Source organism: Phalangium opilio, unplaced genomic scaffold, assembly GCF_054372755.1.
Source record: "Phalangium opilio isolate 3A_F unplaced genomic scaffold, DU_Popi_V2 ptg000246l_1, whole genome shotgun sequence".
In the NCBI taxonomy this organism is placed as follows: domain Eukaryota; kingdom Metazoa; phylum Arthropoda; class Arachnida; order Opiliones; family Phalangiidae; genus Phalangium; species Phalangium opilio.
In genome coordinates, this window is record NW_028324225.1 from 3,194,024 (window position 1) to 3,218,862 (window position 24,839).

A 24,839-nucleotide genomic window follows, 5' to 3' on the forward strand; every position below is an offset into this window, starting at 1 on the left:
ACCTATTAACGACACAATGTCATACACGTACTCTCTTAAAAGTGATAATAAATGTAGTTATAAAATGTTTTCGGGGAATGGAATTGTGCTCGAAAACCCGAGATAAGTAAATTTTTAAAATTATTGAGAGGGAAAATATTTACTACCAGTAAAATAAGTTTATTCAATGGAATAGGGTGACGGAACATTACTTTCTTAAGCATGTAAGATTTAATTAAAAAAAAGTTTCAATATCTGCTCATTCAGTCAAGTGATTAACCATGTTCTTATCGATACTTTTTAGGTCTTGGTTAAATCCAAGACGCGTTTTGATTAATAGAATTAAGACTTGGTTGAGCAAGTCCGATATGGTCTACTGTGTAGGATACCTGGCATTCACCCAGAAGGCCAGGGTTCGATTCCCGGTATCGGAGACTGTGCTTTGAACCGCTTTTAAAGAATAAATTTAAAGACACATTTATAGGAATAATATCAAGGATTGCTCAAAACAGTCCGATATGGTGTAGTGGCTAGGATATCTGGCTCTTACCCAGGAGGCCCGGGTTCGATTTCCGGTATCGGTGCGAGTGCCTTTGTACCGCTTTTAAAGAATAAATTTAAAGACACATTTATTGGAATAATATCTAGGGTTGCTCAAATCAGTCCGATATGGTCTAGTGGCTAGGATATCTGGCTTTAACCCGGAAGGCCCGGGTTTGATTCCCGGTATCGGAGCGAGTGCCTTTGTACCGCTTTTAAAGAATTAATTTAAAGACACATTTATAGGAATAATATTTAGAGTTTTTCCAACCAGTCCGATATGGTCTAGTGGCTAGAATATCTGGCCTTCACCCAGAAGGCCCGGGTTCGATTCCCGGTATCGGAGCGAGTGCTTTTGTAAGGGTTTTGAAGAATAAACTTAAAGACACATTTATAGGAATAATATTTAGGGCTGTTTCAACTAGTCCGATATGGTCTAGTGGCTAGGATATGTGGGTCTCACCCAGAGGGCCCGGGTTCGATTCCCGGTATCGGAGCGAGTGCTTTTGTAAGGGTTTTGAAGAATAAATTTAAAGACACATTTATAGGAATAATATCTAGGGTTGCTCAAAACAGTCCGATATGGTGTAGTGGCTAGGATATCTGGCTTTCACCCTGAAGGCCCGGGTTCGATTCCCGGTATCGGAGCGAGTGCTTTTTTACCGCATTTCAAGAATAGACTTAGGGATATAGGTTTATGAATAGAATTAAGACTTGGTTGAGCAAGTCCGATATGGTCTAGTGGCTAGGATATCTGGCTTTGACCCTGAAGGCACGGGTTCGATTCCCGGTATCGGAGCGAGTGCTTTTGTACCGCATTTCAAGAATAGAATTAAGGATAAAGGTTTATGAATAGAATTATGAATTTGATGAGTAAGTCCGATATGGTCTACTGGGTAGGATACCTGGCTTTCACCCCGAAGGCCCGGGTTCGGTTCCCTGTATCGGAGACTGTGCTTTGTACCGCGTTTAAAGAATAAATTTAAAGACACATTTATAGGAATAATATCTAGTGTTGCTCAAATCTGTCCGATATGGTCTAGTGGCTAGGATATCTGGCTTTGACCCTGAAGGCCCGGGTTCGATTCCCGGTATCGGAGCGAGTGCTTTTGTACCGCATTTCAAGAATAGACTTAGGGATATAGGTTTATGACTAGAATTAAGACTTGGTTGAGCAAGTCCGATATGGTCTAGTGGCTAGGATATCTGGCTTTGACCCTGAAGGCCCGGGTTCGATTCCCGGTGTCGGAGCGAGTGCTTTTGTACCGCATTTGAAGAATAGAATTAAGGATATAGGTTTATGAATAGAATTAAGACTTGGTTGTTCTAGTCCGATATGGTCTAGTGGCTAGGTTATCTGGCTTTCACCCTGAAGGCCCGGGTCGGACTCCCGGTATCGCAGACAGTGCTTTTGAACAGCTTTTAAAGAATAAATTTAAAGACACATTTATAGGAATAATATCTAGGGTTGCTCAAAATAGTCCGATATGGTGTAGTGGCTAGGATATCTGGCTTTGACCCTGAAGGCCCGGGTTCGATTTCCGGTATCGGAGCGAGTGCTTTTGTACCGCATTTCAAGAATAGACTTAGGGATATAGGTTTATGAATAGAATTAAGACTTGGTTGAGCAAGTCCGATATGGTCTAGTGGCTAGGATATCTGGCTTTGACCCTGAAGGCACGGGTTCGATTCCCGGTATCGGAGCGAGTGCTTTTGTACCGCATTTCAAGAATAGAATTAAGGATAAAGGTTTATGAATAGAATTATGAATTTGATGAGTAAGTCCGATATGGTCTACTGGGTAGGATGCCTGGCTTTCACCCAGAAGGCCCGGGTTCGGTTCCCTGTATCGGAGACTGTGCTTTGTACCGCGTTTAAAGAATAAATTTAAAGACACATTTATAGGAATAATATCTAGTGTTGCTCAAACCAGTCCGATATGGTCTAGTGGCTAGGATATCTGGCTCTCACCCAGAAGGCCCGGGTGTGATTCCCAGTATCGGAGCGAGTGCTTTTGTACCGCATTTCAAGAATAGAATTAAGACTTGGTTAAGCAAGTCCGATATGGTCTAGTGGCTAGGATATCTGGCTTACACCCTGAAGGCCCAGTCGGACTCCCGGTATCGCAGACAGTGCTTTTGTACCGCTTTTAAAAAATAAATTTAAAGACACATTTATTGGAATAATATCTAGGGTTGCTCAAGTTAGTCCGATATGGTTTAATGGCTAGGATATCTGGCTTTCACCCAGAAGGCCCGGGTTCGATTCCCGGTGTCGCAGACAGTGCTTTTGTACCGCTTTTAAAGAATAAATTTAAAGACACATTTATAGAAATAATATCTAGGGTTGCTCAAATCAGTCCGATATACTCTAGTGGCTAGGATATCTGGCTTTCACCCAGAAGGCCCAGGTTCTATTCCGGTATCGGAGACAGTGCTTTTGTACCGCTTTAAAACAATAAAATTAAAGACACATTTTTCGGAATAATATCTAGGGTTGCTCAAATCAGTCCGATGTGGTCTAGTGGCTAGGATATCTGGCTCTCACCCAGGAGGCGCGGGTTCGATTCCCGGTATCGGAGCGAAAGCTTTTGTACCGCTTTTAAAGAATAAATTTAAAGACACATTTATAGAAATAATATCTAGGGTTGCTCAAATCAGTCCGATATACTCTAGTGGCTAGGATATCTGGCTTTCACCCAGAAGGCCCGGGTTCGTTTCCTGGTATCGGAGCGAGTGCTTTTGTACCGCATTTCAAGAATAGAATTAAGGATATAGGTTTATGAATAGAATTAAGACTTGGTTGAGCAAGTCCGATATGTTCTAGTGGCTAGGTTATCTGGCTTTCACCCTGAAGGCCCGGGTCGGACTTTCGGTATCGCAGACAGTGCTTTTGAACAGCTTTTAAAGAATAAATTTAAAGACACATTTATAGGAATAATATCTAGGGTTGCTCAAATCTGTCCGATATGGTCTAGTGGCTAGGATATCTGGTTCTCACCCAGAAGGCCCGGGTTCGATTCCCGGTGTCGGAGCGAGTGCTTTTGTACCGCATTTCAAGTATAGAATTAAGGATATAGGTTTATGAATAGAATTAAGACTTGGTTGAGCAAGTCCGATATGGTCTACTGGGTAGGATACCTGGCTTTCACACAGAAGGCCCGGGTTCGGTTCCCTGTATCGGAGACTGTGCTTTGTACCGCTTTTAAAGAATAAATTTAAAGACACATTTATAGGAATAATATCTAGGGTTGCTCAAATCTGTCCGATATGGTCTAGTGGCTAGGATATCTGGCTCTCACCCAGTAGGCCCGGGTTCGATTCCCGGTATCGGAGCGAGTGCTTTTGTACCGCATTTCAAGAATAGAATTAAGGATATAGGTTTATGAATAGAATTAAGACTTGGTTGAGCAAGTCCGATATGGTCTACTGGGTAGGATACCTGGCTTTCACACAGAAGGCCCGGGTTCGGTTCCCTGTATCGGAGACTGTGCTTTGTACCGCTTTTAAAGAATAAATTTAAAGACACATTTATAGGAATAATATCTAGGGTTGCTCAAATATGTCCGATATGGTCTAGTGGCTAGGATATCTGGCTCTCACCCAGTAGGCCCGGGTTCGATTCCCGGTATCGGAGCGAGTGCTTTTGTACCGCATTTCAAGAATAGAATTAAGGATATAGGTTTATGAATAGAATTAAGACTTGGTTGAGCAAGTCCGATATGGTCTAGTGTGTAGGATACCTGACTCTCACCCAGAAGGCCCGGGTTCGATTCCCGGTATCGCAGACAGTGCTTTTGTACCGCTTTTAAAGAATAAATTTAAAGACACATTTATAGAAATAATATCTATTGTTGCTCAGAACAGTCCGATATGGTGTAGTGGCTAGGATATCTGGCTCTCACCTAGGAGGCACGGGTTCGATTCCCGGTATCGGAGCGAGCGCTTTTGTACCGCATTTCAAGAATAGAATTAAGGATGTAGGTTTATGAATAGAATAAGGACTTGGTTGAGCAAGTTCGATATGGTCTATTGGCTAGGTTATCTGGCTTTCACCCTGAATGCCCGGGTCGGACTCCCGGTATCGCAGACAGTGCTTTTGTACAGCTTTTAAAGAATAAATTTTAAGACACATTTATAGGAATAATATCTAGGGTTGCTCAAACCAGACCGTTATGGTCTAGTGGCTAGGATATCTGGCTTTCACCCTGAAGGCCCGGGTTCGATTCACGGTATCGGAGCAAGTGCTTTTGTACCGCATTTCAAGAATAGATTTAAGGATATAGGTTTATGAATAGAATTAAGACTTGGTTGAGCAAGTCCGATATGGTCTACTGGGTAGGATACCTGGCTTTCACCCAGAAGGCCCGGGTTCGGTTCCCTGTATCGGAGACTGTGCTTTGTACCGCTTTTAAAGAATAAATTTAAAGACACTTTATAGGAATAGTATCTAGGGTTGCTCAAATCTGTCCGATATGGTCTAGTGGCTAGGATATCTGGCTTTCACCCAGAAGGCCCGGGTTCGATTCCCGGTATCGGAGCGAGTGCTTTTGTACCGCATTTCAAGAATAGAATTAAGGATATAGGTTTATGAATAGAATTAAGACTTGGTTGAGCAAGTCCGATATGGTCTAGTGTGTAGGATACCTGACTCTCACCCAGAAGGCCCGGGTTCGATTCCCGGTATCGCAGACAGTGCTTTTGTACCGCTTTTAAAGAATAAATTTAAAGACACATTTATAGAAATAATATCTAGGGTTGCTCAAACCAGTCCGATATGGTCTGGTGGCTAGGATATCTGGCTTTCACCCAGAAGGCCCAGGTTCTATTCCGGTATCGGAGACAGTGCTTTTGTACCGCTTTAAAAGAATAAATTTAAAGACACATTTTTAGAAATAATATCTAGGGTTGCTCAAAACAGTCCGATATGGTGTAGTGGCTAGGATATCTGGCTCTCACCCAGAAGGCCCGGGTTCGATTCCCGGTATCGGAGCGAGCGCTTTTGTACCGCATTTAAAGAATAGAATTAAGGATATAGGTTTATGAATAGAATTAAGACTTCGTCAAGCAAGTCCGATATGGTCTAGTGGCTAGGACATCTGGTTTTCACCCTGAATGCCCGGGTCGGACTCCCGGTATCGCAGACAGTGCTTTTGTACAGCTTTTAAAGAATAAATTTAAAGACACATTTATAGGAATAATATCTAGGGTTGCTCAAACCAGTCCGTTATGGTCTAGTGGCTAGGATATCTGGCTTTCACCCAGAAGGCCCGGGTTCGATTCTCGGTATCGGAGCGGTTCTTTTGTACCGCATTTGAAGAATAGAATTAAGGATATAGGTTTATGAATAGAATTAAGACTTGGTTGTTCAAGTCCGATATGGTCTAGTGGCTAGGTTATCTGGCTTTCACCCTGAAGGCCCGGGTCGGACTCCCGGTATCGCAGACAGTGCTTTTGTACCGCTTTTAAAGAATAAATTTAAAGACACATTTATAGGAATAATATCTAGGGTTGCTCAAATCAGTCCGATATGGTCTAGTGGCTAGGATATCTGGCTTTCACCCACAAGGCCCGGGTTCGATTCCCGGTATCGGAGCGAGTGCTTTTGTACCGCATTTCAAGAATAGAATTAAGGATATAGGTTTACGAATAGAATTAAGACTTCGTTAAGAAAGTCCGATATGGTCTAGTGGCTAGGATATCTGGCTTTCACCCTGAAGGCCCGGGTCGGACTCCCGGTATCGCAGACAGTGCTTTGTACAGTTTTTAAAGAATAAATTTAAAGACACATTTATAGGAATAATATCTAGGGTTTCTCAAATCAGTCCGATATGGTCTAGTGGCTAGGATATCTGGCTTTCACCCAGAAGGCCCGGGCTCGATTCCAGGTATCGCAGACTGTGTTTTTGTACCGTATTTCAAGAATAGACTTAAGGATATAGGTTTATGAATAGAATTAAGAATTGGTTGAGCAAGTCCGATATGGTTTAGTGGCTAGGATATCTGGCTTTCACCCAGAAGGCCTGGGTTCGATTCCCGGTATCGGAGCGAGTGCTTTTGTACCGCATTTCAAGAATAGAATTAAGGATATAGGTTTATGAATAGAATTAAGAATTGGTTGAGCAAGTCCGATATGGTCTAGTGGCTAGGATATCTGGCTTTCACCCAGAAGGCCCGGGTTCGATTCCCGGTATCGGAGCGAGTGCTTTTGTTTCGCATTTCAAGAATAGAATTAAAGATATAGGTTTATGAATAGAATTAAGACTTGGTTGAGCAAGTCCGATATGGTCTAGTGTGTAGGATACCTGACTCTCACCTAGAAGGCTCGGGTTCGATTCCCGGTATCGCAGACAGTGCTTTTGTACCGCTTTTAAAGAATAAATTTAAAGACACATTTATAGAAATAATATCTAGGGTTGCTCAAATCAGTCCGATATACTCTAGTGGCTAGGATATCTGGCTTTCACCCAGAAGGCCCAGGTTCTATTCCGGTATCGGAGACAGTGCTTTTGTACAGCTTTAAAAGAATAAATTTAAAGACACATTTATAGGAATAATATCTAGGGTTGCTCAAAACAGTCCGATATGGTGTAGTGTCTAGGATATCTGGCTCTCACCCAGGAGGCACGGGTTCGATTCCCGGTATCGGAGCGAGCGCTTTTGTACCGCATTTCAAGAATAGAATTAAGGATGTAGGTTTATGAATAGAATAAGGACTTGGTTGAGCAAGTTCGATATGGTCTATTGGCTAGGTTATCTGGCTTTCACCCTGAATGCCCGGGTCGGACTCCCGGAATCGCAGACAGTGCTTTTGTACAGCTTTTAAAGAATAAATTTTAAGACACATTTATAGGAATAATATCTAGGGTTGCTCAAACCAGACCGTTATGGTCTAGTGGCTAGGATATCTGGCTTTCACCCTGAAGGCCCGGGTTCGATTCCCGGTATCGGAGCAAGTGCTTTTGTACCGCATTTCAAGAATAGATTTAAGGATATAGGTTTATGAATAGAATTAAGACTTGGTTGAGCAAGTCCGATATGGTCTACTGGGTAGGATACCTGGCTTTCACCCAGAAGGCCCGGGTTCGGTTCCCTGTATCGGAGACTGTGCTTTGTACCGCTTTTAAAGAATAAATTTAAAGACACTTTATAGGAATAATATCTAGGGTTGCTCAAATCTGTCCGATATGGTCTAGTGGCTAGGATATCTGGCTTTCACCCAGAAGGCCCGGGTTCGATTCCCGGTATCGGAGCGAGTGCTTTTGTACCGCATTTCAAGAATAGAATTAAGGATATAGGTTTATGAATAGAATTAAGACTTGGTTGAGCAAGTCCGATATGGTCTAGTGTGTAGGATACCTGACTCTCACCCAGAAGGCCCGGGTTCGATTCCCGGTATCGCAGACAGTGCTTTTGTACCGCTTTTAAAGAATAAATTTAAAGACACATTTATAGAAATAATATCTAGGGTTGCTCAAACCAGTCCGATATGGTCTGGTGGCTAGGATATCTGGCTTTCACCCAGAAGGCCCAGGTTCTATTCCGGTATCGGAGACAGTGCTTTTGTACCGCTTTAAAAGAATAAATTTAAAGACACATTTTTAGAAATAATATCTAGGGTTGCTCAAAACAGTCCGATATGGTGTAGTGGCTAGGATATCTGGCTCTCACCCAGAAGGCCCGGGTTCGATTCCCGGTATCGGAGCGAGCGCTTTTGTACCGCATTTCAAGAATAGAATTAAGGATATAGGTTTATGAATAGAATTAAGACTTCGTCAAGCAAGTCCGATATGGTCTAGTGGCTAGGACATCTGGCTTTCACCCTGAATGCCCGGGTCGGACTCCCGGTATCGCAGACAGTGCTTTTGTACAGCTTTTAAAGAATAAATTTAAAGACACATTTATAGGAATAATATCTAGGGTTGCTCAAACCAGTCCGTTATGGTCTAGTGGCTAGGATATCTGGCTTTCACCCAGAAGGCCCGGGTTCGATTCTCGGTATCGGAGCGGTTCTTTTGTACCGCATTTGAAGAATAGAATTAAGGATATTGGTTTATGAATAGAATTAAGACTTGGTTGTTCAAGTCCGATATGGTCTAGTGGCTAGGTTATCTGGCTTTCACCCTGAAGGCCCGGGTCGGACTCCCGGTATCGCAGACAGTGCTTTTGTACCGCTTTTAAAGAATAAATTTAAAGACACATTTATAGGAATAATATCTAGGGTTGCTCAAATCAGTCCGATATGGTCTAGTGGCTAGGATATCTGGCTTTCACCCACAAGGCCCGGGTTCGATTCCCGGTATCGGAGCGAGTGCTTTTGTACCGCATTTCAAGAATAGAATTAAGGATATAGGTTTACGAATAGAATTAAGACTTCGTTAAGAAAGTCCGATATGGTCTAGTGGCTAGGATATCTGGCTTTCACCCTGAAGGCCCGGGTCGGACTCCCGGTATCGCAGACAGTGCTTTGTACAGTTTTTAAAGAATAAATTTAAAGACACATTTATAGGAATAATATCTAGGGTTTCTCAAATCAGTCCGATATGGTCTAGTGGCTAGGATATCTGGCTTTCACCCAGAAGGCCCGGGCTCGATTCCAGGTATCGCAGACTGTGTTTTTGTACCGTATTTCAAGAATAGACTTAAGGATATAGGTTTATGAATAGAATTAAGAATTGGTTGAGCAAGTCCGATATGGTTTAGTGGCTAGGATATCTGGCTTTCACCCAGAAGGCCTGGGTTCGATTCCCGGTATCGGAGCAAGTGCTTTTGTACCGCATTTCAAGAATAGATTTAAGGATATAGGTTTATGAATAGAATTAAGACTTGGTTGAGCAAGTCCGATATGGTCTACTGGGTAGGATACCTGGCTTTCACCCAGAAGGCCCGGGTTCGGTTCCCTGTATCGGAGACTGTGCTTTGTACCGCTTTTAAAGAATAAATTTAAAGACACTTTATAGGAATAATATCTAGGGTTGCTCAAATCTGTCCGATATGGTCTAGTGGCTAGGATATCTGGCTTTCACCCAGAAGGCCCGGGTTCGATTCCCGGTATCGGAGCGAGTGCTTTTGTACCGCATTTCAAGAATAGAATTAAGGATATAGGTTTATGAATAGAATTAAGACTTGGTTGAGCAAGTCCGATATGGTCTAGTGTGTAGGATACCTGACTCTCACCCAGAAGGCCCGGGTTCGATTCCCGGTATCGCAGACAGTGCTTTTGTACCGCTTTTAAAGAATAAATTTAAAGACACATTTATAGAAATAATATCTAGGGTTGCTCAAACCAGTCCGATATGGTCTGGTGGCTAGGATATCTGGCTTTCACCCAGAAGGCCCAGGTTCTATTCCGGTATCGGAGACAGTGCTTTTGTACCGCTTTAAAAGAATAAATTTAAAGACACATTTTTAGAAATAATATCTAGGGTTGCTCAAAACAGTCCGATATGGTGTAGTGGCTAGGATATCTGGCTCTCACCCAGAAGGCCCGGGTTCGATTCCCGGTATCGGAGCGAGCGCTTTTGTACCGCATTTCAAGAATAGAATTAAGGATATAGGTTTATGAATAGAATTAAGACTTCGTCAAGCAAGTCCGATATGGTCTAGTATCTAGGACATCTGGCTTTCACCCTGAATGCCCGGGTCGGACTCCCGGTATCGCAGACAGTGCTTTTGTACAGCTTTTAAAGAATAAATTTAAAGACACATTTATAGGAATAATATCTAGGGTTGCTCAAACCAGTCCGTTATGGTCTAGTGGCTAGGATATCTGGCTTTCACCCAGAAGGCCCGGGTTCGATTCTCGGTATCGGAGCGGTTCTTTTGTACCGCATTTGAAGAATAGAATTAAGGATATAGGTTTATGAATAGAATTAAGACTTGGTTGTTCAAGTCCGATATGGTCTAGTGGCTAGGTTATCTGGCTTTCACCCTGAAGGCCCGGGTCGGACTCCCGGTATCGCAGACAGTGCTTTTGTACCGCTTTTAAAGAATAAATTTAAAGACACATTTATAGGAATAATATCTAGGGTTGCTCAAATCAGTCCGATATGGTCTAGTGGCTAGGATATCTGGCTTTCACCCACAAGGCCCGGGTTCGATTCCCGGTATCGGAGCGAGTGCTTTTGTACCGCATTTCAAGAATAGAATTAAGGATATAGGTTTACGAATAGAATTAAGACTTCGTTAAGAAAGTCCGATATGGTCTAGTGGCTAGGATATCTGGCTTTCACCCTGAAGGCCCGGGTCGGACTCCCGGTATCGCAGACAGTGCTTTGTACAGTTTTTAAAGAATAAATTTAAAGACACATTTATAGGAATAATATCTAGGGTTTCTCAAATCAGTCCGATATGGTCTAGTGGCTAGGATATCTGGCTTTCACCCAGAAGGCCCGGGCTCGATTCCAGGTATCGCAGACTGTGTTTTTGTACCGTATTTCAAGAATAGACTTAAGGATATAGGTTTATGAATAGAATTAAGAATTGGTTGAGCAAGTCCGATATGGTTTAGTGGCTAGGATATCTGGCTTTCACCCAGAAGGCCTGGGTTCGATTCCCGGTATCGGAGCGAGTGCTTTTGTACCGCATTTCAAGAATAGAATTAAGGATATAGGTTTATGAATAGAATTAAGAATTGGTTGAGCAAGTCCGATATGGTCTAGTGGCTAGGATATCTGGCTTTCACCCAGAAGGCCCGGGTTCGATTCCCGGTATCGGAGCGAGTGCTTTTGTTTCGCATTTCAAGAATAGAATTAAAGATATAGGTTTATGAATAGAATTAAGACTTGGTTGAGCAAGTCCGATATGGTCTAGTGTGTAGGATACCTGACTCTCACCTAGAAGGCTCGGGTTCGATTCCCGGTATCGCAGACAGTGCTTTTGTACCGCTTTTAAAGAATAAATTTAAAGACACATTTATAGAAATAATATCTAGGGTTGCTCAATTCAGTCCGATATACTCTAGTGGCTAGGATATCTGGCTTTCACCCAGAAGGCCCAGGTTCTATTCCGGTATCGGAGACAGTGCTTTTGTACAGCTTTAAAAGAATAAATTTAAAGACACATTTATAGGAATAATATCTAGGGTTGCTCAAAACAGTCCGATATGGTGTAGTGTCTAGGATATCTGGCTCTCACCCAGGAGGCACGGGTTCGATTCCCGGTATCGGAGCGAGCGCTTTTGTACCGCATTTCAAGAATAGAATTAAGGATTTAGGTTTATGAATAGAATAAGGACTTGGTTGAGCAAGTTCGATATGGTCTATTGGCTAGGTTATCTGGCTTTCACCCTGAAGGCCCGGGTCGGACTCCCGGTATCGCAGACAGTGCTTTTGTACCGCTTTTAAAGAATAAATTTAAAGACACATTTATAGGAATAATATCTAGGGTTGCTCAAACCAGTCCGATATGGTCTAGTAGCTAGGATATCTGGCTTTCACCCAGAAGGCCCAGGTTCTATTCCGGTATCGGAGACAGTGCTTTTGTACCGCTTTAAAAGAATAAATTTAAAGACACATTTTTAGGAATAATATCTAGGGTTGCTCAAAACAGTCCGATATGGTGTAGTGTCTAGGATATCTGGCTTTCACCCTGGAGGCCCGGGTTTGTCTCCCGGTATCGCAGACAGTGCTTTTGTACCGCTTTTAAAGAATAAATTTAAAGACACATTTATAGGAATAATATCTAGGGTTACTCAAACCAGTCCGATATGGTCTAGTAGCTAGGATATCTGGCTTTCACCCCGAAGGCCCGGGTTCGATTCCCGGTATCGGAGCGAGTGCTTTTGTACCGCATTTCAAGAATATAATTAAGGATATAGGTTTATGAATAGAATTAAGACTTGGTTTTTCAAGTCCGATATGGTCTAGTGGCTAGGTTATCTGGCTTTCACCATGGAGGCCCGGGTTTGTCTCCCGGTATCGCAGACAGTGCTTTTGTACTGCTTTTGAAGAATAAATTTAAAGACACATTTATAGGAATAATATCTAGGGTTGCTCACACCAGTCCGATATGGTCTAGTAGCTAGGATATCTGGCTTTCACCCAGAAGGCCCGGGTTCGATTCCCGGTATCGGAGCGAGTGCTTTTGTACCGCATTTGAAGAATAGAATTAAGGATACAGGTTTATGAATAGAATTAAGACTTGGTTGTTCAAGTCCGATATGGTCTAGTGGCTAGGTTATCTGGCTTTCACCCTGAAGGCCCGGGTCGGACTCCCGGTATCGCAGACAGTGCTTTTGTACCGCTTTTAAAGAATAAATTTAAAGACACATTTATAGGAATAATATCTAGGGTTACTCAAACCAGTCCGTTATGGTCTAGTGGCTAGGATATCTGGCTTTCACCCCGAAGGCCCGGGTTCGATTCCCGGTATCGGAGCGAGTGCTTTTGTACCGCATTTCAAGAATATAATTAAGGATATAGGTTTATGAATAGAATTAAGACTTGGTTTTTCAAGTCCGATATGGTCTAGTGGCTAGGTTATCTGGCTTTCACCCTGGAGGCCCGGGTTTGTCTCCCGGTATCGCAGACAGTGCTTTTGTACTGCTTTTGAAGAATAAATTTAAAGACACATTTATAGGAATAATATCTAGGGTTGCTCACACCAGTCCGATATGGTCTAGTAGCTAGGATATCTGGCTTTCACCCAGAAGGCCCGGGTTCGATTCCCGGGATCGGAGCGAGTGCTTTTGTACCGCATTTGAAGAATAGAATTAAGGATACAGGTTTATGAATAGAATTAAGACTTGGTTGTTCAAGTCCGATATGGTCTAGTGGCTAGGTTATCTGGCTTTCACCCTGAAGGCCCGGGTCGGACTCCCGGTATCGCAGACAGTGCTTTTGTACCGCTTTTAAAGAATAAATTTAAAGACACATTTATAGGAATAATATCTAGGGTTGCTCAAACCAGTCCGATATGGTCTAGTAGCTAGGATATCTGGCTTTCACCCAGAAGGCCCAGGTTCTATTCCGGTATCGGAGACAGTGCTTTTGTACCGCTTTAAAAGAATAAATTTAAAGACACATTTTTAGGAATAATATCTAGGGTTGCTCAAAACAGTCCGATATGGTGTAGTGTCTAGGATATCTGGCTCTCACCCAGGAGGCACGGGTTCGATTCCCGGTATCGGAGCGAGCGCTTTCGTACCGCATTTCAAGAATAGAATTAAGGATATAGGTTTATGAATAGAATAAGGACTTGGTTGAGCAAGTTCGATATGGTCTATTGGCTAGGTTATCTGGCTTTCACCCTGAAGGCCCGGGTCGGACTCCTGGTATCGCAGACAGTGCTTTTGTACAGCTTTTAAAGAGTAAATTTAAAGACACATTTATAGGAATAATATCTAGGGTTGCTCAAACCAGTCCGTTATGGTCTAGTGGCTAGGATATCTGGCTTTCACCCCGAAGGCCCGGGTTCGATTACCGGTATCGGAGCGAGTGCTTTTGTACCGCATTTCAAGAATATAATTAAGGATATAGGTTTATGATTAGAATTAAGACTTGGTTTTTCAAGTCCGATATGGTCTAGTGGCTAGGTTATCTGGCTTTCACCATGGAGGCCCGGGTTTGTCTCCCGGTATCGCAGACAGTGCTTTTGTACCGCTTTTAAAGAATAAATTTAAAGACACATTTATAGGAATAATATCTAGGGTTTCTCAAATCAGTCCGATATGGTCTAGTGGCTAGGATATCTGGCTTTCACCCAGAAGGCCCGGGTTCGATTCCCGGTATCGGAGCAAGTGCTTTTGTACCGCATTTCAAGAATAGACTTAAGGATATAGGTTTATGAATAGAATTAAGAATTGGTTGAGCAAGTCCGATATGGTCTAGTGGCTAGGATATCTGGATTTCACCCAGAAGGCCCGGGTCGGACTCCCGGTATCGCAGACAGTGCTTTTGTACAGCTTTTAAAGAATAAATTTAAAGACACATTTATAGGAATATTATCTAGGGTTGCTCAAACCAGTCCGATATGGTCTAGTGGCTAGGATATCTGGTTTTCACCCAGAAGGCCCGGGTTCGATTCCCGGTATCGGAGCGAGTGCTTTTGTACCGCATTTGAAGAATAGAATTAAGGATATAGGTTTATGAATAGAATTAAGACTTGGTTGTTCAAGTCCGATATTGTCTAGTGGCTAGGTTATCTGGCTTTCACCCTGAAGGCCCGGGTCGGACTCCCGGTATCGCAGACAGTGCTTTTGTACCGCTTTTAAAGAATAAATTTAAAGACACATTTATAGGAATAATATCTAGGGTTACTCAAACCAGTCCGATATGGTCTAGTGGCTAGGATATCTGGCTTTCACCCAGAAGGCCCGGGTTCGATTCCCGGTATCGGAGCAAGTGCTTTTGTACCGCATTTCAAGAATAGACTTAAGGATATAGGTTTATGAATAGAATTAAGAATTGGTTGAGCAAGTCCGATATGGTCTAGTGGCTAGGATATCTGGCTTTCACCCAGAAGACCCGGGTTCGATTCCCGGTATCGGAGCGAGTGCTTTTGTTTCGCATTTCAAGAATAGAATTAAAGATATAGGTTTATGAATAGAATTAAGACTTGGTTGAGCAAGTCCGATATGGTCTAGTGTGTAGGATACCTGACTCTCACCTAGAAGGCTCGGGTTCGATTCCCGGTATCGCAGACAGTGCTTTTGTACCGCTTTTAAAGAATAAATTTAAAGACACATTTATAGAAATAATATCTAGGGTTGCCCAAATCAGTCCGATATACTCTAGTGGCTAGGATATCTGGCTTTCACCCAGAAGGCCCAGGTTCTATTCCGGTATCGGAGACAGTGCTTTTGTACCGCTTTAAAAGAATAAATTTAAAGACACATTTTTAGGAATAATATCTAGGGTTGCTCAAAACAGTCCGATATGGTGTAGTGTCTAGGATATCTGGCTCTCACCCAGGAGGCACGGGTTCGATTCCCGGTATCGGAGCGAGCGCTTTTGTACCGCATTTCAAGAATAGAGTTAAGGATTTAGGTTTATGAATAGAATAAGGACTTGGTTCAGCAAGTTCGATATGGTCTTTTGGCTAGGTTATCTGGCTTTCACCCTGAAGGCCCGGGTCGGACTCCCGGTATCGCAGACAGTGCTTTTGTACAGCTTTTAAAGAGTAAATTTAAAGACACATTTATAGGAATAATATCTAGGGTTACCCAAACCAGTCCGTTATGGTCTAGTGGCTAGGATATCTGGCTTTCACCCCGAAGGCCCGGGTTCGATTCCCGGTATCGGAGCGAGTGCTTTTGTACCGCATTTCAAGAATATAATTAAGGATATAGGTTTATGAATAGAATTAAGACTTGGTTTTTCAAGTCCGATATGGTCTAGTGGCTAGGTTATCTGGCTTTCACCCTGAAGGCCCGGGTCGGACTCCCGGTATCGCAGACAGTGCTTTTGTACCGCTTTTAAAGAATAAATTTAAAGACACATTTATAGGAATAATATCTAGGGTTTCTCAAATCAGTCCGATATGGTCTAATGGCTAGGATATCTGGCTTTCACCCAGAAGGCCCGGGTTCGATTCCCGGTATCGGAGCAAGTGCTTTTGTACCGCATTTCAAGAATAGACTTAAGGATATAGGTTTATGAATAGAATTAAGAATTGGTTGAGCAAGTCCGATATGGTCTAGTGGCTAGGATATCTGGCTTTCACCCAGAAGGCCCGGGTTCGATTCCCGGTATCGGAGCGAGTGCTTTTGTTTCGCATTTCAAGAATAGAATTAAAGATATAGGTTTATGAATAGAATTAAGACTTGGTTGTTCAAGTCCGATATGGTCTAGTGGCTAGGTTATCTGGCTTTCACCCTGAAGGCCCGGGTCGGACTCCCGGTATCGCAGACAGTGCTTTTGTACCGCTTTTAAAGAATAAATTTAAAGACACATTTATAGGAATAATATCTAGGGTTGCTCAAACCAGTCCGATATGGTCTAGTAGCTAGGATATCTGGCTTTCACCCAGAAGGCCCAGGTTCTATTCCGGTATCGGAGACAGTGCTTTTGTACCGCTTTAAAAAAATAAATTTAAAGACACATTTATAGGAATAATATCTAGGGTTGCTTAAACCAGTCCGTTATGGTCTAGTGGCTAGGATATCTGGCTTTCACCCCGAAGGCCCGGGTTCGATTCCCGGTATCGGAGCGAGTGCTTTTGTACCGCATTTCAAGAATATAATTAAGGATATAGGTTTATGAATAGAATTAAGACTTGGTTTTTCAAGTCCGATATGGTCTAGTGGCTAGGTTATCTGGCTTTCACCCTGGAGGCCCGGGTTTGTCTCCCGGTATCGCAGACAGTGCTTTTGTACCGCTTTTAAAGAATAAATTTAAAGACACATTTATAGGAATAATATCTAGGGTTTCTCAAATCAGTCCGATATGGTCTAGTGGCTAGGATATCTGGCTTTCACCCAGAAGGACCGGGTTCGATTCCCGGTATCGGAGCAAGTGCTTTTGTACCGCATTTCAAGAATAGACTTAAGGATATAGGTTTATGAATAGAATTAAGAATTGGTTGAGCAAGTCCGATATGGTCTAGTGGCTAGGATATCTGGCTTTCACCCAGAAGGCCCGGGTTCGATTCCCGGTATCGGAGCGAGTGCTTTTGTTTCGCATTTCAAGAATAGAATTAAAGATATAGGTTTATGAATAGAATTAAGACTTGGTTGAGCAAGTCCGATATGGTCTAGTGTGTAGGATACCTGACTCTCACCTAGAAGGCTCGGGTTCGATTCCCGGTATCGCAGACAGTGCTTTTGTACCGCTTTTAAAGAATAAATTTAAAGACACATTTATAGAAATAATATCTAGGGTTGCCCAAATCAGTCCGATATACTCTAGTGGCTAGGATATCTGGCTTTCACCCAGAAGGCCCAGGTTCTATTCCGGTATCGGAGACAGTGCTTTTGTACCGCTTTAAAAGAATAAATTTAAAGACACATTTTTAGGAATAATATCTAGGGTTGCTCAAAACAGTCCGATATGGTGTAGTGTCTAGGATATCTGGCTCTCACCCAGGAGGCACGGGTTCGATTCCCGGTATCGGAGCGAGCGCTTTTGTACCGCATTTCAAGAATAGAGTTAAGGATTTAGGTTTATGAATAGAATAAGGACTTGGTTCAGCAAGTTCGATATGGTCTATTGGCTAGGTTATCTGGCTTTCACCCTGAAGGCCCGGGTCGGACTCCCGGTATCGCAGACAGTGCTTTTGTACAGCTTTTAAAGAGTAAATTTAAAGACACATTTATAGGAATAATATCTAGGGTTACCCAAACCAGTCCGTTATGGTCTAGTGGCTAGGATATCTGGCTTTCACCCCGAAGGCCCGGGTTCGATTCCCGGTATCGGAGCGAGTGCTTTTGTACCGCATTTGAAGAATAGAATTAAGGATACAGGTTTATGAATAGAATTAAGACTTGGTTGTTCAAGTCCGATATGGTCTAGTGGCTAGGTTATCTGGCTTTCACCCTGAAGGCCCGGGTCGGACTCCCGGTATCGCAGACAGTGCTTTTGTACCGCTTTTAAAGAATAAATTTAAAGACACATTTATAGGAATAATATCTAGGGTTACTCAAACCAGTCCGATATGGTCTAGTGGCTAGGATATCTGGCTTTCACCCCGAAGGCCCGGGTTCGATTCCCGGTATCGGAGCGAGTGCTTTTGTACCGCATTTCAAGAATATAATTAAGGATATAGGTTTATGAATAGAATTAAACTTGGTTTTTCAAGTCCGATATGGTCTAGTGGCTAGGTTATCTGGCTTTCACCCTGGAGGCCCGGGTTTGTCTCCCGGTATCGCAGACAGTGCTTTTGTACCGCTTTTAAAGAATAAATTTAAAGACACATTTATAGGAATAATATCTAGGGTTTCTCAAATCAGTCCGATATGGTCTAGTGGCTAGGATATCTGGCTTTCACCCAGAAGGCCCGGGTTCGATTCCCGGTATCGGAGCAAGTGCTTTTGTACCGCATTTCAAGAATAGACTTAAGGATATAGGTTTATGAATAGAATTAAGAATTGGTTGAGCAAGTCCGATATGGTCTAGTGGCTAGGATATCTGGATTTCACCCAGAAGGCCCGGGTCGGACTCCCGGTATCGCAGACAGTGCTTTTGTACAGCTTTTAAAGAATAAATTTAAAGACACATTTATAGGAATATTATCTAGGGTTGCTCAAACCAGTCCGATATGGTCTAGTGGCTAGGATATCTGGTTTTCACCCAGAAGGCCCGGGTTCGATTCCCGGTATCGGAGCGAGTGCTTTTGTACCGCATTTGAAGAATAGAATTAAGGATATAGGTTTATGAATAGAATTAAGACTTGGTTGTTCAAGTCCGATATTGTCTAGTGGCTAGGTTATCTGGCTTTCACCCTGAAGGCCCGGGTCGGACTCCCGGTATCGCAGACAGTGCTTTTGTACCGCTTTTAAAGAATAAATTTAAAGACACATTTATAGGAATAATATCTAGGGTTTCTCAAATCAGTCCGATATGGTCTAATGGCTAGGATATCTGGCTTTCACCCAGAAGGCCCGGGTTCGATTCCCGGTATCGGAGCAAGTGCTTTTGTACCGCATTTCAAGAATAGACTTAAGGATATAGGTTTATGAATAGAATTAAGAATTGGTTGAGCAAGTCCAATATGGTCTAGTGGCTAGGATATCTGGCTTTCACCCAGAAGGCCCGGGTTCGATTCCCGGTATCGGAGCGAGTGCTTTTGTTTCGCATTTCAAGAATAGAATTAAAGATATAGGTTTATGAATAGAATTAAGACTTGGTTGTTCAAGTCCGATATGGTCTAGTGGCTAGGTTATCTGGCTTTCACCCTGAAGGCCCGGGTCGGACTCCCGGTATCGCAGACAGTGCTTTTGTACCGCTTTTAAAGAATAAATTTAAAGAAACATTTATAGGAATAATATCTAGGGTTGCTCAAACCAGTCCGATATGGTCTAGTAGCTAGGATATCTGGCTTTCACCCAGAAGGCCCAGGTTCTATTCCGGTATCGGAGACAGTGCTTTTGTACCGCTTTAAAAAAATAAATTTAAAGACACATTTTTAGGAATAATATCTAGGGTTGCTCAAAACAGTTCGATATGGTGTAGTGTCTAGGATATCTGGCTCTCACCCAGGAGGCACGGGTTCGATTCCCGGTATCGGAGCGAGCGCTTTCGTACCGCATTTCAAGAATAGAATTAAGGATATAGGTTTATGAATAGAATAAGGACTTGGTTGAGCAAGTTCGATATGGTCTATTGGCTAGGTTATCTGGCTTTCACCCTGAAGGACCGGGTCGGACTCCCGGTATCGCAGACAGTGCTTTTGTACAGCTTTTAAAGAGTAAATTTAAAGACACATTTATAGGAATAATATCTAGGGTTGCTCAAACCAGTCCGTTATGGTCTAGTGGCTAGGATATCTGGCTTTCACCCCGAAGGCCCGGGTTCGATTCCCGGTATCGGAGCGAGTGCTTTTGTACCGCATTTCAAGAATATAATTAAGGATATAGGTTTATGAATAGAATTAAGACTTGGTTTTTCAAGTCCGATATGGTCTAGTGGCTAGGTTATCTGGCTTTCACCCTGGAGGCCCGGGTTTGTCTCCCGGTATCGCAGACAGTGCTTTTGTACCGCTTTTAAAGAATAAATTTAAAGACACATTTATAGGAATAATATCTAGGGTTTCTCAAATCAGTCCGATATGGTCTAGTGGCTAGGATATCTGGCTTTCACCCAGAAGGCCCGGGTTCGATTCCCGGTATCGGAGCAAGTCCTTTTGTACCGCATTTCAAGAATAGACTTAAGGATATAGGTTTATGAATAGAATTAAGAATTGGTTGAGCAAGTCCGATATGGTCTAGTGGCTAGGATATCTGGCTTTCACCCAGAAGGCCCGGGTTCGATTCCCGGTATAGGAGCGAGTGCTTTTGTTTCGCATTTCAAGAATAGAATTAAAGATATAGGTTTATGAATAGAATTAAGACTTGGTTTTTCAAGTCCGATATGGGTTAGTGGCTAGGTTATCTGGCTTTCACCCTGAAGGCCCGGGTCGGACTCCCGGTATCGCAGACAGTGCTTTTGTACCGCTTTTAAAGAATAAATTTAAAGACACATTTATAGGAATAATATCTAGGGTTACTCAAACCAGTCCGTTATGGTCTAGTGGCTAGGATATCTGGCTTTCACCCCGAAGGCCCGGGTTCGATTCCCGGTATCGGAGCGAGTGCTTTTGTACCGCATTTCAAGAATATAATTAAGGATATAGGTTTATGAATAGAATTAAGACTTGGTTTTTCAAGTCCGATATGGTCTAGTGGCTAGGTTATCTGGCTTTCACCCTGGAGGCCCGGGTTTGTCTCCCGGTATCGCAGACAGTGCTTTTGTACTGCTTTTGAAGAATAAATTTAAAGACACATTTATAGGAATAATATCTAGGGTTGCTCACACCAGGTTGATATGGTCTAGTAGCTAGGATATCTGGCTTTCACCCAGAAGGCCCGGGTTCGATTCCCGGTATCAGAGCGAGTGCTTTTGTACCGCATTTGAAGAATAGAATTAAGGATACAGGTTTATGAATAGAATTAAGACTTGGTTGTTCAAGTCCGATATGGTCTAGTGGCTAGGTTATCTGGCTTTCACCCTGAAGGCCCGGGTCGGACTCCCGGTATCGCAGACAGTGCTTTTGTACCGCTTTTAAAGAATAAATTTAAAGACACATTTATAGGAATAATATCTAGGGTTACTCAAACCAGTCCGTTATGGTCTAGTGGCTAGGATATCTGGCTTTCACCCCGAAGGCCCGGGTTCGATTCCCGGTATCGGAGCGAGTGCTTTTGTACCGCATTTCAAGAATATAATTAAGGATATAGGTTTATGAATAGAATTAAACTTGGTTTTTCAAGTCCGATATGGTCTAGTGGCTAGGTTATCTGGCTTTCACCCTGGAGGCCCGGGTTTGTCTCCCGGTATCGCAGACAGTGCTTTTGTACCGCTTTTAAAGAATAAATTTAAAGACACATTTATAGGAATAATATCTAGGGTTTCTCAAATCAGTCCGATATGGTCTAGTGGCTAGGATATCTGGCTTTCACCCAGAAGGCCCGGGTTCGATTCCCGGTATCGGAGCAAGTGCTTTTGTACCGCATTTCAAGAATAGACTTAAGGATATAGGTTTATGAATAGAATTAAGAATTGGTTGAGCAAGTCCGATATGGTCTAGTGGCTAGGATATCTGGATTTCACCCAGAAGGCCCGGGTCGGACTCCCGGTATCGCAGACAGTGCTTTTGTACAGCTTTTAAAGAATAAATTTAAAGACACATTTATAGGAATATTATCTAGGGTTGCTCAAACCAGTCCGATATGGTCTAGTGGCTAGGATATCTGGTTTTCACCCAGAAGGCCCGGGTTCGATTCCCGGTATCGGAGCGAGTGCTTTTGTACCGCATTTGAAGAATAGAATTAAGGATATAGGTTTATGAATAGAATTAAGACTTGGTTGTTCAAGTCCGATATTGTCTAGTGGCTAGGTTATCTGGCTTTCACCCTGAAGGCCCGGGTCGGACTCCCGGTATCGCAGACAGTGCTTTTGTACCGCTTTTAAAGAATAAATTTAAAGACACATTTATAGGAATAATATCTAGGGTTTCTCAAATCAGTCCGATATGGTCTAATGGCTAGGATATCTGGCTTTCACCCAGAAGGCCCGGGTTCGATTCCCGGTATCGGAGCAAGTGCTTTTGTACCGCATTTCAAGAATAGACTTAAGGATATAGGTTTATGAATAGAATTAAGAATTGGTTGAGCAAGTCCGATATGGTCTAGTGGCTAGGATATCTGGCTTTCACCCAGAAGGCCCGGGTTCGATTCCCGGTATCGGAGCGAGTGCTTTTGTTTCGCATTTCAAGAATAGAATTAAAGATATAGGTTTATGAATAGAATTAAGACTTGGTTGTTCAAGTCCGATATGGTCTAGTGGCTAGGTTATCTGGCTTTCACCCTGAAGGCCCGGGTCGGACTCCCGGTATCGCAGACAGTGCTTTTGTACCGCTTTTAAAGAATAAATTTAAAGAAACATTTATAGGAATAATATCTAGGGTTGCTCAAACCAGTCCGATATGGTCTAGTAGCTAGGATATCTGGCTTTCACCCAGAAGGCCCAGGTTCTATTCCGGTATCGGAGACAGTGCTTTTGTACCGCTTTAAAAAAATAAATTTAAAGACACATTTTTAGGAATAATATCTAGGGTTGCTCAAAACAGTCCGATATGGTGTAGTGTCTAGGATATCTGGCTCTCACCCAGGAGGCACGGGTTCGATTCCCGGTATCGGAGCGAGCGCTTTCGTACCGCATTTCAAGAATAGAATTAAGGATATAGGTTTATGAATAGAATAAGGACTTGGTTGAGCAAGTTCGATATGGTCTATTGGCTAGGTTATCTGGCTTTCACCCTGAAGGACCGGGTCGGACTCCCGGTATCGCAGACAGTGCTTTTGTACAGCTTTTAAAGAGTAAATTTAAAGACACATTTATAGGAATAATATCTAGGGTTGCTCAAACCAGTCCGTTATGGTCTAGTGGCTAGGATATCTGGCTTTCACCCCGAAGGCCCGGGTTCGATTCCCGGTATCGGAGCGAGTGCTTTTGTACCGCATTTCAAGAATATAATTAAGGATATAGGTTTATGAATAGAATTAAGACTTGGTTTTTCAAGTCCGATATGGTCTAGTGGCTAGGTTATCTGGCTTTCACCCTGGAGGCCCGGGTTTGTCTCCCGGTATCGCAGACAGTGCTTTTGTACCGCTTTTAAAGAATAAATTTAAAGACACATTTATAGGAATAATATCTAGGGTTTCTCAAATCAGTCCGATATGGTCTAGTGGCTAGGATATCTGGCTTTCACCCAGAAGGCCCGGGTTCGATTCCCGGTATCGGAGCAAGTCCTTTTGTACCGCATTTCAAGAATAGACTTAAGGATATAGGTTTATGAATAGAATTAAGAATTGGTTGAGCAAGTCCGATATGGTCTAGTGGCTAGGATATCTGGATTTCACCCAGAAGGCCCGGGTCGGACTCCCGTTATCGCAGACAGTGCTTTTGTACAGCTTTTAAAGAATAAATTTAAAGACACATTTATAGGAATAATATCTAGGGTTGCTCAAACCAGTCCGATATGGTCTAGTGGCTAGGATATCTGGCTTTCACCCAGAAGGCCCGGGTTCGATTCCCGGTATCGGAGCAAGTCCTTTTGTACCGCATTTCAAGAATAGACTTAAGGATATAGGTTTATGAATAGAATTAAGAATTGGTTGAGCAAGTCCGATATGGTCTAGTGGCTAGGTTATCTGGCTTTCACCCTGAAGGCCCGGGTCGGACTCCCGGTATCGCAGACAGTGCTTTTGTACCGCTTTTAAAGAATAAATTTAAAGACACATTTATAGGAATAATATCTAGGGTTTCTCAAATCAGTCCGATATGGTCTAATGGCTAGGATATCTGGCTTTCACCCAGAAGGCCTGGGTTCGATTCCCGGTATCGGAGCAAGTGCTTTTGTACCGCATTTCAAGAATAGACTTAAGGATATAGGTTTATGAATAGAATTAAGAATTGGTTGAGCAAGTCCGATATGGTCTAGTGGCTAGGATATCTGGCTTTCACCCAGAAGGCCCGGGTTCGATTCCCGGTATAGGAGCGAGTGCTTTTGTTTCGCATTTCAAGAATAGAATTAAAGATATAGGTTTATGAATAGAATTAAGACTTGGTTTTTCAAGTCCGATATGGGTTAGTGGCTAGGTTATCTGGCTTTCACCCTGAAGGCCCGGGTCGGACTCCCGGTATCGCAGACAGTGCTTTTGTACCGCTTTTAAAGAATAAATTTAAAGACACATTTATAGGAATAATATCTAGGGTTACTCAAACCAGTCCGTTATGGTCTAGTGGCTAGGATATCTGGCTTTCACCCCGAAGGCCCGGGTTCGATTCCCGGTATCGGAGCGAGTGCTTTTGTACCGCATTTCAAGAATATAATTAAGGATATAGGTTTATGAATAGAATTAAGACTTGGTTTTTCAAGTCCGATATGGTCTAGTGGCTAGGTTATCTGACTTTCACCCTGGAGGCCCGGGTTTGTCTCCCGGTATCGCAGACAGTGCTTTTGTACTGCTTTTGAAGAATAAATTTAAAGACACATTTATAGGAATAATATCTAGGGTTGCTCACACCAGTCCGATATGGTCTAGTAGCTAGGATATCTGGCTTTCACCCAGAAGGCCCGGGTTCGATTCCCGGTATCGGAGCGCGTGCTTTTGTACCGCATTTG

The 24,839-nt window shown here is 42.9% G+C and overlaps 47 non-coding genes across 47 annotated transcripts; all 47 read left to right on the forward strand.

Annotated features, from left to right (window-relative positions):
* The first annotated feature begins 1,246 nt into the window (after window positions 1–1,246).
* Window positions 1,247–1,318, forward strand: TRNAQ-UUG (transfer RNA glutamine (anticodon UUG)). The gene has a single exon. It is a non-coding gene; the product is annotated as a tRNA-Gln (tRNA).
* Window positions 1,319–1,547: 229 nt separating this feature from the next.
* TRNAQ-UUG (transfer RNA glutamine (anticodon UUG)) lies at window positions 1,548–1,619 on the forward strand. The gene has a single exon. It is a non-coding gene; the product is annotated as a tRNA-Gln (tRNA).
* Window positions 1,620–1,698: 79 nt separating this feature from the next.
* Window positions 1,699–1,770, forward strand: TRNAQ-UUG (transfer RNA glutamine (anticodon UUG)). The gene has a single exon. It is a non-coding gene; the product is annotated as a tRNA-Gln (tRNA).
* A 381-nt stretch (window positions 1,771–2,151) lies between these two features.
* On the forward strand, window positions 2,152–2,223 carry TRNAQ-UUG (transfer RNA glutamine (anticodon UUG)). The gene has a single exon. It is a non-coding gene; the product is annotated as a tRNA-Gln (tRNA).
* Window positions 2,224–3,028: 805 nt separating this feature from the next.
* On the forward strand, window positions 3,029–3,100 carry TRNAE-CUC (transfer RNA glutamic acid (anticodon CUC)). The gene has a single exon. It is a non-coding gene; the product is annotated as a tRNA-Glu (tRNA).
* Window positions 3,101–3,481: 381 nt separating this feature from the next.
* On the forward strand, window positions 3,482–3,553 carry TRNAE-CUC (transfer RNA glutamic acid (anticodon CUC)). Its single transcript has one exon. It is a non-coding gene; the product is annotated as a tRNA-Glu (tRNA).
* A 229-nt stretch (window positions 3,554–3,782) lies between these two features.
* TRNAE-CUC (transfer RNA glutamic acid (anticodon CUC)) lies at window positions 3,783–3,854 on the forward strand. The gene has a single exon. It is a non-coding gene; the product is annotated as a tRNA-Glu (tRNA).
* Window positions 3,855–4,083: 229 nt separating this feature from the next.
* TRNAE-CUC (transfer RNA glutamic acid (anticodon CUC)) lies at window positions 4,084–4,155 on the forward strand. The gene has a single exon. It is a non-coding gene; the product is annotated as a tRNA-Glu (tRNA).
* An 832-nt stretch (window positions 4,156–4,987) lies between these two features.
* Window positions 4,988–5,059, forward strand: TRNAE-UUC (transfer RNA glutamic acid (anticodon UUC)). Its single transcript has one exon. It is a non-coding gene; the product is annotated as a tRNA-Glu (tRNA).
* Window positions 5,060–5,439: 380 nt separating this feature from the next.
* On the forward strand, window positions 5,440–5,511 carry TRNAE-CUC (transfer RNA glutamic acid (anticodon CUC)). The gene has a single exon. It is a non-coding gene; the product is annotated as a tRNA-Glu (tRNA).
* A 531-nt stretch (window positions 5,512–6,042) lies between these two features.
* On the forward strand, window positions 6,043–6,114 carry TRNAE-UUC (transfer RNA glutamic acid (anticodon UUC)). Its single transcript has one exon. It is a non-coding gene; the product is annotated as a tRNA-Glu (tRNA).
* A 380-nt stretch (window positions 6,115–6,494) lies between these two features.
* Window positions 6,495–6,566, forward strand: TRNAE-UUC (transfer RNA glutamic acid (anticodon UUC)). Its single transcript has one exon. It is a non-coding gene; the product is annotated as a tRNA-Glu (tRNA).
* Window positions 6,567–6,645: 79 nt separating this feature from the next.
* TRNAE-UUC (transfer RNA glutamic acid (anticodon UUC)) lies at window positions 6,646–6,717 on the forward strand. The gene has a single exon. It is a non-coding gene; the product is annotated as a tRNA-Glu (tRNA).
* Window positions 6,718–7,699: 982 nt separating this feature from the next.
* On the forward strand, window positions 7,700–7,771 carry TRNAE-UUC (transfer RNA glutamic acid (anticodon UUC)). The gene has a single exon. It is a non-coding gene; the product is annotated as a tRNA-Glu (tRNA).
* A 380-nt stretch (window positions 7,772–8,151) lies between these two features.
* Window positions 8,152–8,223, forward strand: TRNAE-CUC (transfer RNA glutamic acid (anticodon CUC)). The gene has a single exon. It is a non-coding gene; the product is annotated as a tRNA-Glu (tRNA).
* A 531-nt stretch (window positions 8,224–8,754) lies between these two features.
* Window positions 8,755–8,826, forward strand: TRNAE-UUC (transfer RNA glutamic acid (anticodon UUC)). Its single transcript has one exon. It is a non-coding gene; the product is annotated as a tRNA-Glu (tRNA).
* A 380-nt stretch (window positions 8,827–9,206) lies between these two features.
* TRNAE-UUC (transfer RNA glutamic acid (anticodon UUC)) lies at window positions 9,207–9,278 on the forward strand. The gene has a single exon. It is a non-coding gene; the product is annotated as a tRNA-Glu (tRNA).
* A 228-nt stretch (window positions 9,279–9,506) lies between these two features.
* On the forward strand, window positions 9,507–9,578 carry TRNAE-UUC (transfer RNA glutamic acid (anticodon UUC)). Its single transcript has one exon. It is a non-coding gene; the product is annotated as a tRNA-Glu (tRNA).
* A 380-nt stretch (window positions 9,579–9,958) lies between these two features.
* Window positions 9,959–10,030, forward strand: TRNAE-CUC (transfer RNA glutamic acid (anticodon CUC)). Its single transcript has one exon. It is a non-coding gene; the product is annotated as a tRNA-Glu (tRNA).
* Window positions 10,031–10,561: 531 nt separating this feature from the next.
* On the forward strand, window positions 10,562–10,633 carry TRNAE-UUC (transfer RNA glutamic acid (anticodon UUC)). The gene has a single exon. It is a non-coding gene; the product is annotated as a tRNA-Glu (tRNA).
* Window positions 10,634–11,013: 380 nt separating this feature from the next.
* On the forward strand, window positions 11,014–11,085 carry TRNAE-UUC (transfer RNA glutamic acid (anticodon UUC)). The gene has a single exon. It is a non-coding gene; the product is annotated as a tRNA-Glu (tRNA).
* Window positions 11,086–11,164: 79 nt separating this feature from the next.
* On the forward strand, window positions 11,165–11,236 carry TRNAE-UUC (transfer RNA glutamic acid (anticodon UUC)). Its single transcript has one exon. It is a non-coding gene; the product is annotated as a tRNA-Glu (tRNA).
* Window positions 11,237–12,521: 1,285 nt separating this feature from the next.
* Window positions 12,522–12,593, forward strand: TRNAE-UUC (transfer RNA glutamic acid (anticodon UUC)). Its single transcript has one exon. It is a non-coding gene; the product is annotated as a tRNA-Glu (tRNA).
* Window positions 12,594–14,181: 1,588 nt separating this feature from the next.
* Window positions 14,182–14,253, forward strand: TRNAE-UUC (transfer RNA glutamic acid (anticodon UUC)). The gene has a single exon. It is a non-coding gene; the product is annotated as a tRNA-Glu (tRNA).
* Window positions 14,254–14,483: 230 nt separating this feature from the next.
* On the forward strand, window positions 14,484–14,555 carry TRNAE-UUC (transfer RNA glutamic acid (anticodon UUC)). The gene has a single exon. It is a non-coding gene; the product is annotated as a tRNA-Glu (tRNA).
* Window positions 14,556–14,785: 230 nt separating this feature from the next.
* On the forward strand, window positions 14,786–14,857 carry TRNAE-UUC (transfer RNA glutamic acid (anticodon UUC)). Its single transcript has one exon. It is a non-coding gene; the product is annotated as a tRNA-Glu (tRNA).
* A 79-nt stretch (window positions 14,858–14,936) lies between these two features.
* On the forward strand, window positions 14,937–15,008 carry TRNAE-UUC (transfer RNA glutamic acid (anticodon UUC)). The gene has a single exon. It is a non-coding gene; the product is annotated as a tRNA-Glu (tRNA).
* A 984-nt stretch (window positions 15,009–15,992) lies between these two features.
* Window positions 15,993–16,064, forward strand: TRNAE-UUC (transfer RNA glutamic acid (anticodon UUC)). The gene has a single exon. It is a non-coding gene; the product is annotated as a tRNA-Glu (tRNA).
* Window positions 16,065–16,143: 79 nt separating this feature from the next.
* TRNAE-UUC (transfer RNA glutamic acid (anticodon UUC)) lies at window positions 16,144–16,215 on the forward strand. The gene has a single exon. It is a non-coding gene; the product is annotated as a tRNA-Glu (tRNA).
* Window positions 16,216–16,897: 682 nt separating this feature from the next.
* On the forward strand, window positions 16,898–16,969 carry TRNAE-UUC (transfer RNA glutamic acid (anticodon UUC)). Its single transcript has one exon. It is a non-coding gene; the product is annotated as a tRNA-Glu (tRNA).
* A 79-nt stretch (window positions 16,970–17,048) lies between these two features.
* On the forward strand, window positions 17,049–17,120 carry TRNAE-UUC (transfer RNA glutamic acid (anticodon UUC)). The gene has a single exon. It is a non-coding gene; the product is annotated as a tRNA-Glu (tRNA).
* A 984-nt stretch (window positions 17,121–18,104) lies between these two features.
* On the forward strand, window positions 18,105–18,176 carry TRNAE-UUC (transfer RNA glutamic acid (anticodon UUC)). Its single transcript has one exon. It is a non-coding gene; the product is annotated as a tRNA-Glu (tRNA).
* A 229-nt stretch (window positions 18,177–18,405) lies between these two features.
* Window positions 18,406–18,477, forward strand: TRNAE-UUC (transfer RNA glutamic acid (anticodon UUC)). Its single transcript has one exon. It is a non-coding gene; the product is annotated as a tRNA-Glu (tRNA).
* Window positions 18,478–18,707: 230 nt separating this feature from the next.
* TRNAE-UUC (transfer RNA glutamic acid (anticodon UUC)) lies at window positions 18,708–18,779 on the forward strand. Its single transcript has one exon. It is a non-coding gene; the product is annotated as a tRNA-Glu (tRNA).
* Window positions 18,780–19,009: 230 nt separating this feature from the next.
* Window positions 19,010–19,081, forward strand: TRNAE-UUC (transfer RNA glutamic acid (anticodon UUC)). Its single transcript has one exon. It is a non-coding gene; the product is annotated as a tRNA-Glu (tRNA).
* A 79-nt stretch (window positions 19,082–19,160) lies between these two features.
* On the forward strand, window positions 19,161–19,232 carry TRNAE-UUC (transfer RNA glutamic acid (anticodon UUC)). The gene has a single exon. It is a non-coding gene; the product is annotated as a tRNA-Glu (tRNA).
* A 984-nt stretch (window positions 19,233–20,216) lies between these two features.
* TRNAE-UUC (transfer RNA glutamic acid (anticodon UUC)) lies at window positions 20,217–20,288 on the forward strand. Its single transcript has one exon. It is a non-coding gene; the product is annotated as a tRNA-Glu (tRNA).
* A 79-nt stretch (window positions 20,289–20,367) lies between these two features.
* Window positions 20,368–20,439, forward strand: TRNAE-UUC (transfer RNA glutamic acid (anticodon UUC)). The gene has a single exon. It is a non-coding gene; the product is annotated as a tRNA-Glu (tRNA).
* A 1,135-nt stretch (window positions 20,440–21,574) lies between these two features.
* TRNAE-UUC (transfer RNA glutamic acid (anticodon UUC)) lies at window positions 21,575–21,646 on the forward strand. Its single transcript has one exon. It is a non-coding gene; the product is annotated as a tRNA-Glu (tRNA).
* A 230-nt stretch (window positions 21,647–21,876) lies between these two features.
* TRNAE-UUC (transfer RNA glutamic acid (anticodon UUC)) lies at window positions 21,877–21,948 on the forward strand. The gene has a single exon. It is a non-coding gene; the product is annotated as a tRNA-Glu (tRNA).
* Window positions 21,949–22,178: 230 nt separating this feature from the next.
* TRNAE-UUC (transfer RNA glutamic acid (anticodon UUC)) lies at window positions 22,179–22,250 on the forward strand. The gene has a single exon. It is a non-coding gene; the product is annotated as a tRNA-Glu (tRNA).
* Window positions 22,251–22,329: 79 nt separating this feature from the next.
* Window positions 22,330–22,401, forward strand: TRNAE-UUC (transfer RNA glutamic acid (anticodon UUC)). Its single transcript has one exon. It is a non-coding gene; the product is annotated as a tRNA-Glu (tRNA).
* A 984-nt stretch (window positions 22,402–23,385) lies between these two features.
* Window positions 23,386–23,457, forward strand: TRNAE-UUC (transfer RNA glutamic acid (anticodon UUC)). The gene has a single exon. It is a non-coding gene; the product is annotated as a tRNA-Glu (tRNA).
* A 230-nt stretch (window positions 23,458–23,687) lies between these two features.
* TRNAE-UUC (transfer RNA glutamic acid (anticodon UUC)) lies at window positions 23,688–23,759 on the forward strand. Its single transcript has one exon. It is a non-coding gene; the product is annotated as a tRNA-Glu (tRNA).
* A 230-nt stretch (window positions 23,760–23,989) lies between these two features.
* Window positions 23,990–24,061, forward strand: TRNAE-UUC (transfer RNA glutamic acid (anticodon UUC)). Its single transcript has one exon. It is a non-coding gene; the product is annotated as a tRNA-Glu (tRNA).
* A 79-nt stretch (window positions 24,062–24,140) lies between these two features.
* TRNAE-UUC (transfer RNA glutamic acid (anticodon UUC)) lies at window positions 24,141–24,212 on the forward strand. Its single transcript has one exon. It is a non-coding gene; the product is annotated as a tRNA-Glu (tRNA).
* Window positions 24,213–24,744: 532 nt separating this feature from the next.
* On the forward strand, window positions 24,745–24,816 carry TRNAE-UUC (transfer RNA glutamic acid (anticodon UUC)). Its single transcript has one exon. It is a non-coding gene; the product is annotated as a tRNA-Glu (tRNA).
* The last annotated feature ends 23 nt before the right edge of the window (window positions 24,817–24,839 follow it).